This window comes from Triticum urartu, chromosome 1A, assembly GCF_056163025.1.
Source record: "Triticum urartu cultivar PI428250 chromosome 1A, HENAU_Tu73, whole genome shotgun sequence".
In the NCBI taxonomy this organism is placed as follows: Eukaryota; Viridiplantae; Streptophyta; class Magnoliopsida; order Poales; family Poaceae; genus Triticum; species Triticum urartu.
In genome coordinates, this window is record NC_141873.1 from 422,313,508 (window position 1) to 422,328,677 (window position 15,170).

The following is a 15,170-nucleotide window of genomic DNA, read 5'->3' on the forward strand; positions in this document are numbered from 1 at the left end:
CTACCACTGTAAGAGTTCGCACAACTTAGTCAACTATGCCAGAGCCCATAATGGCTTGTGGCTGCACACGGAAGTTTCTAGTATGAATAATCTCATGATCCCTTTGGGCCTGGGTGGCGGTCCAATAAAACAGGCAAGTCCTGGGAACTCCAGGTGCCTCAATCCACCCAGATGTGTGTTAGGTTGCCACCTTAGATAAACCATTAATTAACAATCTCACATCTGTCATGGATATCACTCACCCAATCCACGTCTACTAGCATAGCATGGCATAATAAGCAAACGTAGAAGTAACTCCCAAAGGTTTGATAATGAATAGGTAATAGGTACTACCTCATCTACTTCCCATCCCACGATTTAATTAGATCCTAATCATGCAATGTGTGAGGATTGATCTAATGCAATAAAACTGGGTTGTAGAAAAGGTATGATCAAAGTGTTACTTGCCTTGCTGATGATCCGCGAAACCTAGAGATTCGAAGTAACAGGCGGCGCACTCCGGGTATTCTATCGCAGACAAAAAACAAGCATACAATAAGTACTCATCTAATGCACAGGTAAAACTCAAATAAGAGATCTAACCAGAAGGTTCAACTTAAGAACTCCGGTTGGCAAAAAGAATCAAATCGAACGAAGCGAAAGAAATCAAACGGCGAAAGAAAACAACTTCGTTCTAGTAATATGGATCTAGGGCAAATTTTACTGTAGTAAAAACATGTTTAAGTTGATTATTCGGAAAGAGGTTTTCGAGACGAAAATCCAGGCGCTTGAATCGCCTAATTGCGATAAACGAGCGAAAAGTTATACTAAAACGAAAATCGGATCAGAAATCGCGATCAGAAAATAACCGCGGAAAATCCGACGAAAAAGACAAACGACGAACAGAATTTTTTTTTTACTGCACAGAAAACGAGGCGACGGCGGCGAACCTCGGGCGGCGCGCTCCGGCGACGGCGGCGAACCTCGGGCGGCGCGCTCCGGCGACGGCGGCGGCGGGCGGCGGGCGGCTGTGACACTCCAAAAATTTTAATTGGTTTTCCTCAAAAACTTTGTTGGATTTTTTTTAAAAAAAGAGGGCATTTAAAATTTCTTTCCCAGAAATCCTTCCTCTTAAAAACTTCCTTTTCTTTAGCAAGGATTTTTTTAAACTATGGTGTTTGATCTTTTGAAACTTCTTGTCTGTTGGTTCCCTCTCAAATTATTTTGGGAGTTTAATCTTTTTCTTTTAAAAAAAAGAAACTCTATGAAAATTTGGGATTTTCATATCTTGGAAACCACCCATGACTTTGTATTTTGCTCATGTGGTAAAACCCCTCCAAAACCTCCCCTACTCCTTGTAATCAAAATAAGTTCTCTGTCCCAACTAGTCCAAGCAAGTTTTGGATTTTATTCTAATTATTTTTCCCCTCAAATCATTTCTGCAAATTATTTGGAGCCTGAGAGATTTTCAAAGCAAGTACCCTTTTGCATTTGTGTTTTGACCTCAAACCAACTCTCCTGGATAGTCCTTTGTACCCACAACCCAGAACCATCTTGATCCACTCCTCCTCTTTTCAAATTTTTCAAATTTCAGTCTCTGCAAGTTTGGACCAGATTTGCCAAATTTGGTGAAATTCATATCTACACTTCTCCAAAAATTCCACCAAAATTCAGGCAACCTACTGGAGCAATGAGTAGCCACTCCACCAAAAATCAGCTCAAGGGAAAATCCCCAGAGGCCAAATTCATTCTGTCGAACACTTGGCGTGCACTGTTGCTGTTCATATTCAGAAAAATTCAGAGTTCAGTATCGTTTTTCATTCGTCAGTTTCAATCACGCGTAGACAGTGCCCTTGGCACGTTCCTCGCAGCCTCTTCCTCCTGTCTGGAGCACCACACGTGCGCTTGGCGCCTTCCCGGCGTCGGCGGCGCCCTGGCCCGCCTGCGCCGGCGTGTCTTGCGGCGGCCGAACCACCATAGCGGCCGACAGAGAGCAGAACGGCGGCTCAACGCCGTTCGGCGCCGCCCAATCCTCCTGGTAGCTCCGCGTGGCCTCATGCACACCAGCACACCCCGTTGCACCGTCGCCGTGGCCCGGCAGGCACTGGGCACGCTCTCTGCCGCCGACGGGCCCGCGCCGCCCCGTTCCGTCGAGCTACCCCTAAGCAACCGAATCCCGCTGAGGTTAGCGTCTGAATGGAACCAGTAAATCTCCATGATGACGCCCAACTCCCTAATCTCCCCCGACCAAGCACTGCGCCACCGTAACCTTCACCGGAGATCCCCGTTCACGGCCACTGCCTCGGATCGCCTATAAAAAGGACCCCGAGCTCGCTCACGACCCCCACACCCTCACTGCACCTCTCCAAGACCCTGCCAAGCCACCAGGAGGACCTCGAGGAGGTCTCCTCCCCCAACTCCGGCCGCCCCGTTCCGCCTCGGCCTCCACCTCGATTCACTCCGGTGAGGCCGTCTCCGGCGCCCAAACCCCGTCAGTTACCCCCTCTCGCTTCCACAAGTCTAACCCCCTCCTCAATTTGGCATTCGCAGCTCCCTCCGACGAGTCCCACGACCACCCGAACCGCCGTCCGCCGGAGCAAGGCTCGCCGTCGACGTGGTGCTCGCCGACCGCCACCACCACCACCAACCGACGCGGAAGGGCGCCCTGAACACGGAGGTACCCTCCGATCTCCCTGCCTCGCCGTGGATCGCCGCCAGCGACCACCGCGGCTCTCGGGCACCGACGAGCTTCGTCCCCCGTTTGAAAGTTTAAACCTGACGAATGGGACCCGCCCGTCAGCCTCTCAGATCCTTTTAAACGAATCGTTTTCTGAAAACGCCTTCAGGCAAAATACGCTTTCCCCTCTGGGCTGGCGTATTAAAGACTGGAACGTTTTCTGTTTTTATAAGCTAGCCCCTGGAAACCTTCTGTTTCATTACAGATGAGTCCCTGGACAAAAACCTTTATAACTTTTAAACAGAAAAGTATTTTTGATTGATTCTTTTTCTGTCCTATTTAAAATTTTGTCTAGTTTTTTATCAGATTTATTTGAAAAATATTTGGAATACTTTGTGTGCACCTCTTGGTATTTACGATAGCGCATATATTTTCTTTATACCGTAGATACCGAAGAAGGTGACGGAGCCGCGAACTTCACCGAGCTAGGCTCCGACTACTCCGAACCAGGCAAGCATGTTTGAAATTTTGATATGATGATTGTTTTGGCCTGTTTGCATTAAGTAGTTTATGGCATGTTGATGAACATACCGACGAATGTCATGTTACCTGCAACGATGAGGCAAGTATGTTTCGGAAATCCATGAGTGGATGGATGTGAGTATGCATGGCCATGTGTTGGCATGAGGATGGGTAAGATGGCAGTGTTGTAGCATGCTAGGCTTATGCCAGACTATGTGACTTCAATGTCAACTCGTATCATTCCAGTGCCTTCCATTCCTCCTTCCCTGTACTACCACATGTTTTCCGCAAGGAATATGGCTTAGTAAGTTGTAAACCGCTTTCCTGGTACACACCAAAAAGGAGAGGCCGTGATGATGGTTCCATGGCCCTGGATTAAAGCCAGTCATCCGGTCAGGGGGCATGGGTGTTTCCGGTTGGGACCGAGAGGGGGGCACCCCTTAGAGCGCGCGTATATAAATTTGATCCCATGCTATTCGAGATTGTGATCTCCCCGTCTGAAAAGTTTTTCTTGGACGATGTCTACGGTGATTCCTAGCATCGAGAGGTAGGATGGGTGTGTACTGGTTAGCTGTGTTTTCTTCCGAAAAACCGTAAACAGAACTAGTCCTTCGTGACTACGGAAATCCGTTGGCTGTGGGAAAAAATTTGTACAAACTCTGCATAGTCATATATTCCTTCGAATCATCTATTCCATGTCCAAGTTCGATATTAACTTATCCTGACCAAATGTCAGTTTTGATGACAGAGACTCCGGTGAATCGCATGAGTGCTAAGTCCGGTTAAATGATTATTCCTGTGGATGGACTAGCCCGTTTATTTTCATGAATTGAATATTTATTATGAGCATTACTTCCTTGTGAATAAAAGCCCTTTCTGCGATGTCGCTCAGACGCCCGACTGTGGCATTTCTTTTAAAGCCCTTTCTGTGATGTCGCCCCGACGTCCGACTGTGGCATTTCTTTTAAAGCCCTTTATGTGGTGTCGCTAAGATGCCCGACTGTGGCATTTCTTTTAAAGCCCTTTCTGTGATGTCGCCCCGACGTCCGACTGTAGCATTTCTTTTAAAGCCCTTTATGTGGTGTCGCTAAGACGCCCGACTGTGGTTTTTCTTTTAAAGCCCTTTCTGTGATGTCGCCCCGACGTCCGACTGTGGCATTTCTTTTAAAGCCCTTTATGTGGTGTCGCTAAGACGCCCGACTGTGCATCATTTCCTTATATTTATTTGTTCACCTTTCGAGGCGTCGCTTCAGACACCCGATCGGTTTTCATTTATGTTTTGTTGGGATTTCAGGAGGACTACCGCCGTTTCCCATTTACTTACTTCGTTATGCTAATTTTTGAATGTACATTGGTGAATTAATCATGACGCATTCATGCATGCATTTGTTATATCTTACGTCCGAACTGTCTTGCGAGTACTTTTAAAGTACTCACTGGCTTGTTGATTTGGCCAGATGCTGACGAAGGCGATCTCATGGATGAAGAATTTGATAGCGAGTCCGACGCCTAGAGGAGTCCCAGTCAGTCTCGTGCGACCCTGGATTTGGTCATTGTATTATATCCGCTTCCGCTACCAAATAAATTCATCGAGCCTCACCTCGACGCTCGATGAGATGACAGTTTTAGAGTCTTGTATCTCTCTCCCCGCTGTGTTTTTCCACCACCGCCCTATCCTCGAGTCAGTTGTATGACTCCACACCACTGTGTCATGTCCGCCATTATGTATAATTATTGGCGTACTTGTAATAATTTGGTTGAGCAACCGTAGTTCGACCCTGTAATATATTTTATGCTACTGGCTTATTGTATCAAGAATTTGTCTACCAGTGAGGAGGATTTCTCTCATACTGGACTCAAAAGATTGGTTTCTCAATAAATATTTTTATTGGAAAACCGGTCGTGACAAGCTTGGTATCAGAGCCAGGCTGACTGTAGGAAGCCACTAGGAGCGATCGCTAATTGGTTATTAGCATGATTGAGCCTTTTCGTATTTTCTTGATTGTAGTCATTTTCTGTCAGTCAGCATAAATTTATGATCTGACCATGCAGAATTTTTGCCTACTTTTGTAGATGGCCGACAATAGCTGCGAGTCTCAGACCTTCGCCAACGTGCCCGATGGGTTCGTCAAGGTTCTTTCCTTCATCGTTCAGGTCGCGATGGGGCCATCTGTGCGCCCAGTCTTCACACTCTGCCAGCACCGAGTCAACGACAGTCTGACCATGCACTAGGCCGCGGTGCAGTTCAAGGGAGGGCGTGGTGAGTTATGCCGCTTCTGGTTCTTGGGAAGAGCCATGCCTACGGAGAGGCATGCTATGCAGATGGCAGCCCGCGAGGCGATAGCTCGTCTCAGGGATGTCCTCCCCGTGATGAAGACTCGTCGTTACCGTTATCTTCCATGCCATGTGCCTTACACCTATCACTACGCATTCTCCTGCCCCAGAGGAGAACGAGACGAGGCTTTTGAGATGCTCATTAAGTATCTTCGGGCCCTGGAGGCAGCCTTCGACAACCTGGTGGATGACTTCGTGGCTGCCCGCATGGACTCAGTTCATGGTTGTGCTGCCAACAGGAGGGAGCTCCTACCCATCGCACCGCCACTGACTTTGGTCTCGTCCTCAGCATCTTATGCACCTACAAGTCGCCTGCCTTCTACCGAAGAATTCAACCAAGTTATTGCGCCCACTCCAGCGCGCACTGCACCACCCTGCGCGCCCACTCCTGTTCGTGTTGTTCCGCCCCTGGCACCCGCTCCATCTACTCAGCGTAACACTACACGTATGGAGCCTATTAGCGAGGAGGAAGTCGAGTCCCCAGCCTCGCTACGCCTCACCCTCGGCAGGGTAAAGGAGATCGTCAACATCTCCACCTGAGTACGCTTAGCCGCCATGCAATGTACCGCTTTGTATGATATGTTTATATGTACATAGGTTGTGAGAAGTAGCTTGTTTGCGCATCATGTAGGATCTGGAGGAGTGCACTAGCCTAAATAACATGTCAGGATAATGTACGCATATCCTGAGTGATGTATTGTATAATTACCGCTCGCGTGTAAGATATGTAATGAGCAGTCCTTCTCCGTGCGCAAATCGATTTGTTTTTCTTAAGTAAGCTTGGTTATTTAATTTTATTTGCCAGCTTTATGCATTTATGGAATTGTTTTTGCGACTCTTTCCGCTTTTCTTATGGGTTTTACAAAATATATCCCCAGAGTGAAAAATGTCTCGTCCTTGGACTCGCTCCATGCCAACTCCACCAGAGGAAAATTATGATACACAACCCAGCAACGAGTTCACTCAGGGACAGTCAAGCCAACAGGGCAGTGAATCGGCACTTTCACAAATGTGCCGCCTTTCTGAGCAGAGTCAGCAACAACATCGGGAAATGATGAACCAAGTCATCAACATGGGAAATCACCATGGACAGTATCAGCAGCATTCCAAGTTATCTGAGCTACAGAAGACACGTCCCCAAACATTTTCTCATACTGACAAACCTCTTGAAGCCGAGGATTGGCTTCGAGATATGGTGAGAAAATTAATTATTGCAAAATGTTCAGATCTCGAGAAAGTACTATATGCTCCGCACTATCTCACAGGAGCAGCTGCATCATGGTGGGAGAATTTTCTGCACATGCACCCCAACGAAAATGATATAACCTGGGATGATTTCAAGGAAGGTTTCCGTGGTGCACACATTCCCAAGAGTATTATGAAAATCAAGAAGAGAGAGTTCGATGACCTCAAACAAGGGAACATGACAGTGTCAGAATACAACGGTCAATTTACTCTATTGTCCCGCTACACCAATGAAGAACGTATGACTGAAAGCAAGAAGATGGAGAAATTCGTTGACGGTCTGGCGCCCGCGCTTAAATGCCAACTGGTCGTTCACACTTTTCCAGATTTTAAGACACTAGTGGACAAAGCTATTACTCTGGAAAATGAGAGACGTAGCTTGGAGGATTTACACAAGCGAAAAAGAGACCAGACTACTCTTGCGCGCAACCACCGAAGCAGGACAGATTTTTAGAAAGGTGGGACACACAAAACTACAACAAACATCTCTCGCCCAACCAAGAATTTCCATGCAAGGGACAAAGAGTTCACATATCGCCCAGGCGTTACTTGCTACGCTTGTGGAGAAGAAGGGCACTACGCCAAATAGTGCCCCAAGCCAAGGAACTCGACCCCGAAGCCAAACAATGGTGGAAATAATTCAGCGCCCAAGCGCAACAATTTCAACCCCAACAACAACCACAGGAAGGGTCATCTAAACCACGTGACCAAAGAAGAAGCACAAAATGCTCCGAATATCGTACTCGGTACGTTTCCTATCAACACAATACCTGCAACGGTTTTGTTTGATTCTGGAGCTTCTCACTCATTCATTTTGAAAAGTTTTGCTTTGCAAAATAATTTTTCGATGTTTCCCTTGGAAAAATCCATGATCATCAAGTCCCCTGGGATTCAGCAAGTTACTCAGAGTTACTGTCAGAATGTGGTCATTGAGTTCGAAGGATTGAAATTTTACGCCAATCTTATTGTGTTGGAAAATAAAGGACTGGATGTCATCCTAGGGATGGACTGGTTAACCACCAACAAAGGTTTTATTGACTGTTTCAATCGGACCGTAATTCTCACGCACCACCACGGGAAGACAATAAGAGTATCAGCCAAAGAAAGAAAAATACCCCGGCAGCCAAGATTGAATAAGGTGGACGTTTCTGAGTTAAGCAAGGTTCCAGTGGTATGTGAATTTCCAGATGTATTTCCCGAAGAACTACCAGGCATGCCACCAGACCGAGAAATAGAATTCAGCATTGAGCTAGCACCAGGAACCACCCCCATATACAAGAAACCATACAGAATGGCACCATCCGAGTTGATTGAGTTGAAGAAACAAATAAAGGAATTACTGGACAAGGGATACATTCGAGCCAGTTCCTCACCTTGGGGATCACCAATTTTATTTGCCAAAAAGAAGGATGGAACACTAAGATTGTGCATAGACTACCGAGCACTTAACATGGTCACAGTCAAGAACAAATACCCGATGCCATGAATAAATGATTTATTTGATCAGCTCGCTCAGGCCAAGGTATTCTCAAAGATTGACTTAAGGTCAGGATACCACCAATTAAAAGTGCGAACAGAAGATATCCCCAAAACAGCCTTCACCTCCATATATGGACTATATGAGTTCACAGTTATGCCTTTTGGATTAACAAACGCCCCCGCATATTTTGTTCACCTCATGAACAAAGTATTTATGAAGTTTATGGACAAGTTCGTTGTGGTATTTATCAATGATATTCTGATATACTCCAAAACACCAGAAGAGCACGCGGAACATCTCAGGATTGTGCTAGGAGAACTCAGGAAACATCAATTGTATGCCAAGTTCAGCAAGTGCGAATTTTGGCTAAGACAAGTAGGCTTTCTAGGTCACGTGCTGACCCAAGACGGTATCGCAGTGGACCCGGAGAAAGTCAGGGCCATACTTGACTAGAAGGCACCAGCCAGCGTAACGGACGTACGAAGTTTCTTGGGAATGGCAGGATATTACCGCAGATTTATTGAAGGATTCTCCACCCTAGCCAAGCCAATGATGCAGTTGCTCAAGAAGGACAAGAAGTTTGAATGGACAGAAGCCTGCGAAAAAAGTTTCCAAGAGTTATAACGGAAATTAACCACAGCACCGGTATTAATTGTGCCAAACTTACACAAAAACTTTGAGGTGTACTGTGACGCATCCCGAAAAGGTCTCGGGTGCGTGTTGATGCAAGAAGGCAAGGTTGTCGCATACGCTTCACGACAACTCCGCAAGCATGAGGAAAATTATCCCACTCATGACTTAGAAATGGCAGCAGTCATTCATGCACTTAAGGAATGGAGGCATTTCTTACTTGGGAATCGATGTGAAATATACACGGACCATAAAAGTCTCAAATATATTTTCACACAGCCAGAACTAAACTTACGGCAACGACGCTGGTTGGAATTGGTAAAGGATTATGATGTTGGTATCCACTATCATCCAGGAAAAGCAAATGTAGTGGCCGATGCTCTTAGTCGGAACCCCAGCTCCGACGAAAAGAGTCTGCAAAGTTTGAGACCTGAATTCCAACAAGAATTTGCCAAACTCAACTTGTTAATGATCGCGGAAGGCACCATATCAAACTTGGAAATAAAGCCCGACCTTGTGGAGAGAATTAAAGAAGCTCAGCCTGGTCACCCCAGCATTGAAGGAATTAAAAGAAAGGTGAGTATGGGCAAGGCCTCGGAGTTTTTCATAGGCGATGATGGAGTATTACGGTACGGGGACAGACTCTGCGTGCCAAACATAGAGGACCTCAAACAGAAAATTCTAGCTGAAGCACACACCACCCCATATTCAATCCACCCTGGAGGAACCAAAATGTATAAGGATATTCAGGAAAGATTTTGGTGGCACGGTATGAAGAGGGACATAGCCACATTCGTTGCATGTTGCGATTCTTGTCAACGCATAAAAGTTGAGCATCAAAAACCAGCCGGACTACTGCAACCAAACAAAATACCTGAGTGGAAATGGGATGAAATAGGGATGGATTTTATTGTCGGACTACCTCGGTCACGACACGGGAATGATACCATATGGGTCATCATCGATAGATTAACCAAGGTGGCACATTTCATTCCAGTAAAGACAACCTACAACACTCAGAAGCTCGCCAGGATTTATCTCTCCCGTATAGTTTGTCTGCATGGAGTCCCGAAGACTATAATATCCGACAGAGGCACTCAATTTGTCTCGAGATTCTGGGATCATTTAAAACAGGCTCTGGGAACTCAATTGGCCTTCAGTACAGCCTACCATCCCCAGACTGATGGACAGACTGAACGCGTAAACCAAATTTTAGAGGACATGCTGAGAGCATGTGTCCTCACCTATGGAACCAGTTGGGAAGAAAGTCTGCCATATGCCGAGTTCGCATACAACAACAGCTACCAGGCCAGCCTGCAAATGGCACCTTTTGAAGCCCTATACGGACGGAGGTGTCGTACCCCGCTAAATTGGTCAGAGACCGGAGACAGCCGTATCTTCGGCCCAGACATGCTCAAAGAAGCCGAGGAAAAAGTCAAGCTAATCAGGGACCGACTCAAGACCGCTCAAAGCCGACAGAAGAGTTATTACGATCAGAAACATCGTGGGGTCAATTTTGAACCCGGTGAATTTGTATACCTACGAGTATCACCTATGAGGGGACTGCAACGGTTTAAGATTAAAGGGAAGTTAGCACCAAGATTCATTGGACCATTCTGCATAGTGGCACGAAGAGGCACTGTAGCCTACCAACTAGACTTACCCGAAGACTTGTCCGACATTCACGACGTGTTCCACGTCTCTCAATTAAGGAAGTGCGTAAGCAAACCAGAGAAGCAAGTATCCCATGAGAACATTGACGTGCAGCCAGACCTCACTTATCGGGAACGCCCAGTAAAAATATTAGAGGAGTCTGAAAGGAGAACCCGACAGAAGACCATCAAGTTTTTCAGAGTTCAGTGGAGCAATCACACCGAAAGTGAAGCAACTTGGGAAAGAGAGGATTTTCTTCGGACAGAACATCCATACTTATTTAAGGATCAGCTGAAATCTCGGGGACGAGATTTTTCCTAAGGGGGTAGGTGTTGTGACACTCCAAAAATTTTAATTGGTTTTCATCAAAAACTTTGTTGGATTTTTTTTAAAAAAGAGGGCATTTAAAATTTCTTTTCCAGAAATTCTTCCTCTTAAAAACATCCTTTTCTTTAGCAAGGATTTTTTTAAACTATGGTGTTTGATCTTTTGAAACTTCTTCTCTGTTGGTTCCCTCTCAAATTATTTTGGGAGTTTAATCTTTTTCTTTTAAAAAAAAGAAATTCTATGAAAATTTGGGATTTTCATATCTTGGAAACCACCCATGACTTTGTATTTTGCCCATGTGGTAAAACCCCTCCAAAACCTCCCCTCCTCCTTGTAATCAACCTAAGTTCTCTGTCCCAACTAATCCAAGCAAGTTTTGGATTTTATTCTAATTATTTTTCCCCTCAAATCATTTCTGCAAATTATTTGGAGCCTGAGAGATTTTCAAAGCAAGTACCCTTTTGCATTTGAGTTTTGACCTCAAACCAACTCTCCTGGATAGTCCTTTGTACCCACAACCCAGAACCATCTTGATCCACTCCTCCTCTTTTCAAATTTTTCAAATTTCAGTCTCTGCAAGTTTGGACCAGATTTGCCAAATTTGGTGAAATTCATATCTACACTTCTCCAAAAATTCCACCAAAATTTAGGCAACCTACTGGAGCAATGAGCAGCCACTCCACCAAAAATCAGCTCAAGGGAAAATCCCCAGAGGCCAAATTCATTCTGTCGAACACTTGGCGTGCACTGTTGCTGTTCATATTCAGAAAAATTCAGAGTTCAGTGTCGTTTTTCGTTCGTCAGTTTCAATCACGCGTAGACAGTGCCCTTGGCACGTTCCTCGCCGCCTCTTCCTCCTGTCTGGAGCACCACACGTGCGCTTGGCGCCTTCCCGGCGTCGGCAGCGCCCTGGCCCGCCTGCGCCGGCGTGTCTTGCGGCGGCCGAACCACCGTAGCGGCCGACAGAGAGCAGAACGGCGGCTCAACGCCGTTCGGTGCCGCCCAATCCTCCTGGTAGCTCCGCGTGGCCTCATGCACGCCAGCACACCCCGTTGCACCGTCGCCGTGGCCCGGCAGGCACTGGGCACGCTCTCTGCCGCCGACGGGCCCGCGCCGCCCCGTTCCGTCGAGCTCCCCTAAGCAACCGAATCCCGCTGAGGTTAGCGTCTGAATGGAACCAGTAAACCTCCACGATGACGCCCAACTCCCTAATCTCCCCCGACCAAGCACTGCGCCGCCGTAACCTTCACCGGAGATCCCCGTTCACGGCCACTGCCTCGGATCGCCTATAAAAAGGACCCCGAGCTCGCTCACGACCCCCACACCCTCACTGCACCTCTCCAAGACCCTGCCAAGCCACCAGGAGGACCTCGAGGAGGTCTCCTCCCCCAACTCCGGCCGCCCCGTTCCGCCTCGGCCTCCACCTCGATTCACTCCGGTGAGGCCGTCTCCGGCGCCCAAACCCCGTCAGTTACCCCCTCTCGCTTCCACAAGTCTAACCCCCTCCTCAATTTGGCATTCGCAGCTCCCTCCGACGAGTCCCACGACCACCCGAACCGCCGTCCGCCGGAGCAAGGCTCGCCGTCGACGTGGTGCTCGCCGACCGCCACCACCACCACCAACCGACGCGGAAGGGCGCCCTGAACACGAAGGTACCCTCCGATCTCCCTGCCTCGCCGTGGATCGCCGCCGGCGACCACCGCGGCTCTCGGGCGCCGACGAGCTTCGTCCCCCGTTTGAAAGTTTAAACCTGACGAGTGGGACCCGCCCGTCAGCCTCTCAGATCCTTTTAAACAAATCGTTTTCTGAAAACGCCTTCGGGCAAAATACGCTTTCCCCTCTGGGCTGGCGTATTAAAGACTGGAACGTTTTCTGTTTTTATAAGCTAGCCCCTGGAAACCTTCTGTTTCATTACAGATGAGTCCCTGGACAAAAACCTTTATAACTTTTAAACAGAAAAGTATTTTTGATTGATTCTTTTTCTGTCCTCTTTAAAATTTTGTCTAGTTTTTTATCAGATTTATTTGAAAAATATTTGGAATACTTTTTGTGCACCTCTTGGTATTTACGATAGCGCATATATTTTCTTTATACCGTAGATACCGAAGAAGGTGACGGAGCCGCGAACTTCACCGAGCTAGGCTCCGACTACTCCGAACCAGGCAAGCATGCTTGAACTTTTGCTATGATGATTGTTTTGGACTGTTTGCATTAAGTAGTTTATGGCATGTTGATGAACATACCGACGAATGTCATGTTACCTGCAACGATGAGGCAAGTAAGTTTCGGAAATCCATGAGTGGATGGATGTGAGTATGCATGGCCATGTGTTGCCATGAGGATGGGTAAGATGGCAGTGTTGTAGCATGCCAGGCTTATGCCAGACTATGTGACTTCAATGTCAACTCGTATCATTCCAGTTCCTTCCATTCCTCCTTCCCTGTACTACCACATGTTTTCCGCAAGGAATATGGCTTAGTAAGTTGTAAACCGCTTTCCTGGTACACACCAAAAAGGAGAGGCCGTGATGATGGTTCCATGGCCCTGGATTAAAGCCAGTCATCCGGTCAGGGGGCATGGGTGTTTCCGGTTGGGACCGAGAGGGGGGCACCCCTTAGAGCGCGCGTATATAAATTTGATCCCATGCTATTCGAGATTGTGATCTCCCCGTCTCAAAAGTTTTTCTTGGACGATGTCTAGGGTGATTCCTAGCATCGAGAGGTAGGATGGGTGTGTACTGGTTAGCTGTGTTTTCTTCTGAAAAACCGTAAACGGAACTAGTCCTTCGTGACTACGGAAATCCGTTGGCTGTGGGAAAATTTTTGTACAAACTCTGCAGAGTCATATATTCCTTCGAATCATCTATTCCATGTCCAAGTTCGATATTAACTTATCCTGACCAAATGTCAGTTTTGATGACAGAGACTCCGGTGAATCGCATGAGTGCTAAGTCCGGTTAAATGATTATTCCTGTGGATGGACTAACCCGTTTATTTTCATGAATTGAATATTTATTATGAGCATTACTTCCTTGTGAATAAAAGCCCTTTCTGCGATGTCGCTCAGACGCCCGACTGTGGCATTTCTTTTAAAGCCCTTTCTGTGATGTCGCCCCGACGTCCGACTGTGGCATTTCTTTTAAAGCCCTTTATGTGGTGTCGCTAAGACGCCCGACTGTGGCATTTCTTTTAAAGCCCTTTCTGTGATGTCGCCCCGACGTCCGACTGTAGCATTTCTTTTAAAGCCCTTTATGTGGTGTCGCAAAGACGCCTGACTGTGGTATTTCTTTTAAAGCCCTTTCTGTGATGTCGCCCCGACGTCCGACTGTGGCATTTCTTTTAAAGCCCTTTATGTGGTGTCGCTAAGACGCCCGACTGTGCATCATTTCCTTATATTTATTTGTTCACCTTTCGAGGCGTCGCTTCAGACACCCGATCGGTTTTCATTTATGTTTTGTTGGGATTTCAGGCGGACTACCGCCGTTTCCCTTTTACTTACTTCGTTATGCTAATTTTTGAATGTACATTGGTGAATTAATCATGACGCATTCATGCATGCATTTGTTATATCTTACGTCCGAACTGTCTTGTGAGTACTTTTAAAGTACTCACTGGCTTGTTGATTTGGCCAGATGCTGACGAAGGCGATCTCATGGATGAAGAATTTGATAGCGAGTCCGACGCCTAGAGGAGTCCCAGTCAGTCTCGTGCGACCCTGGATTTGGTCACTGTATTATATCCGCTTTCGCTACCAAATAAATTCATCGAGCCTCACCTCGACGCTCTAGAGTCTTGTATCTCTCTCCCCGCTGTGTTTTTCCACCACCGCCCTATCCTCGAGTCAGTAGTATGCCTCCACACCACTGTGTCAAGTCCGCCATTATGTATAATTATTGGCGTGCTTGTAATAATTTGGTTGAGCAACCGTAGTTCGACCCTGTAATATATTTTATGCTACTGGCTTATTGTATCAAGAATTTGTCTACCAGTGAGGAGGATTTCTCTCATACTGGACTCAAAAGATTGGTTTCTCAATAAATATTTTTATTGGAAAACCGGTCATGACAGCGGCGGCGGCGGCGGCTAGGGTTAGGGTTTGGCTGGCGGCGGCCTCTCTCTCTCTCTCTCGGGCCGGCTTGGGCGGCTTATAAAGGCCCCGGGCCAGGGAGTCCTGGCCGGGTACGGCCTGAAGTCGGTTTGCGTTTTTTTTTAAATCCGCTCGGAAGAAAAATAAAAAGAAATACTAAACGGACTCCAAAAATCACGAAATAAATTTTGCCGGGTTCCTAAAATCAAGCCCGATAAAGTGAACATTTATCTGGGC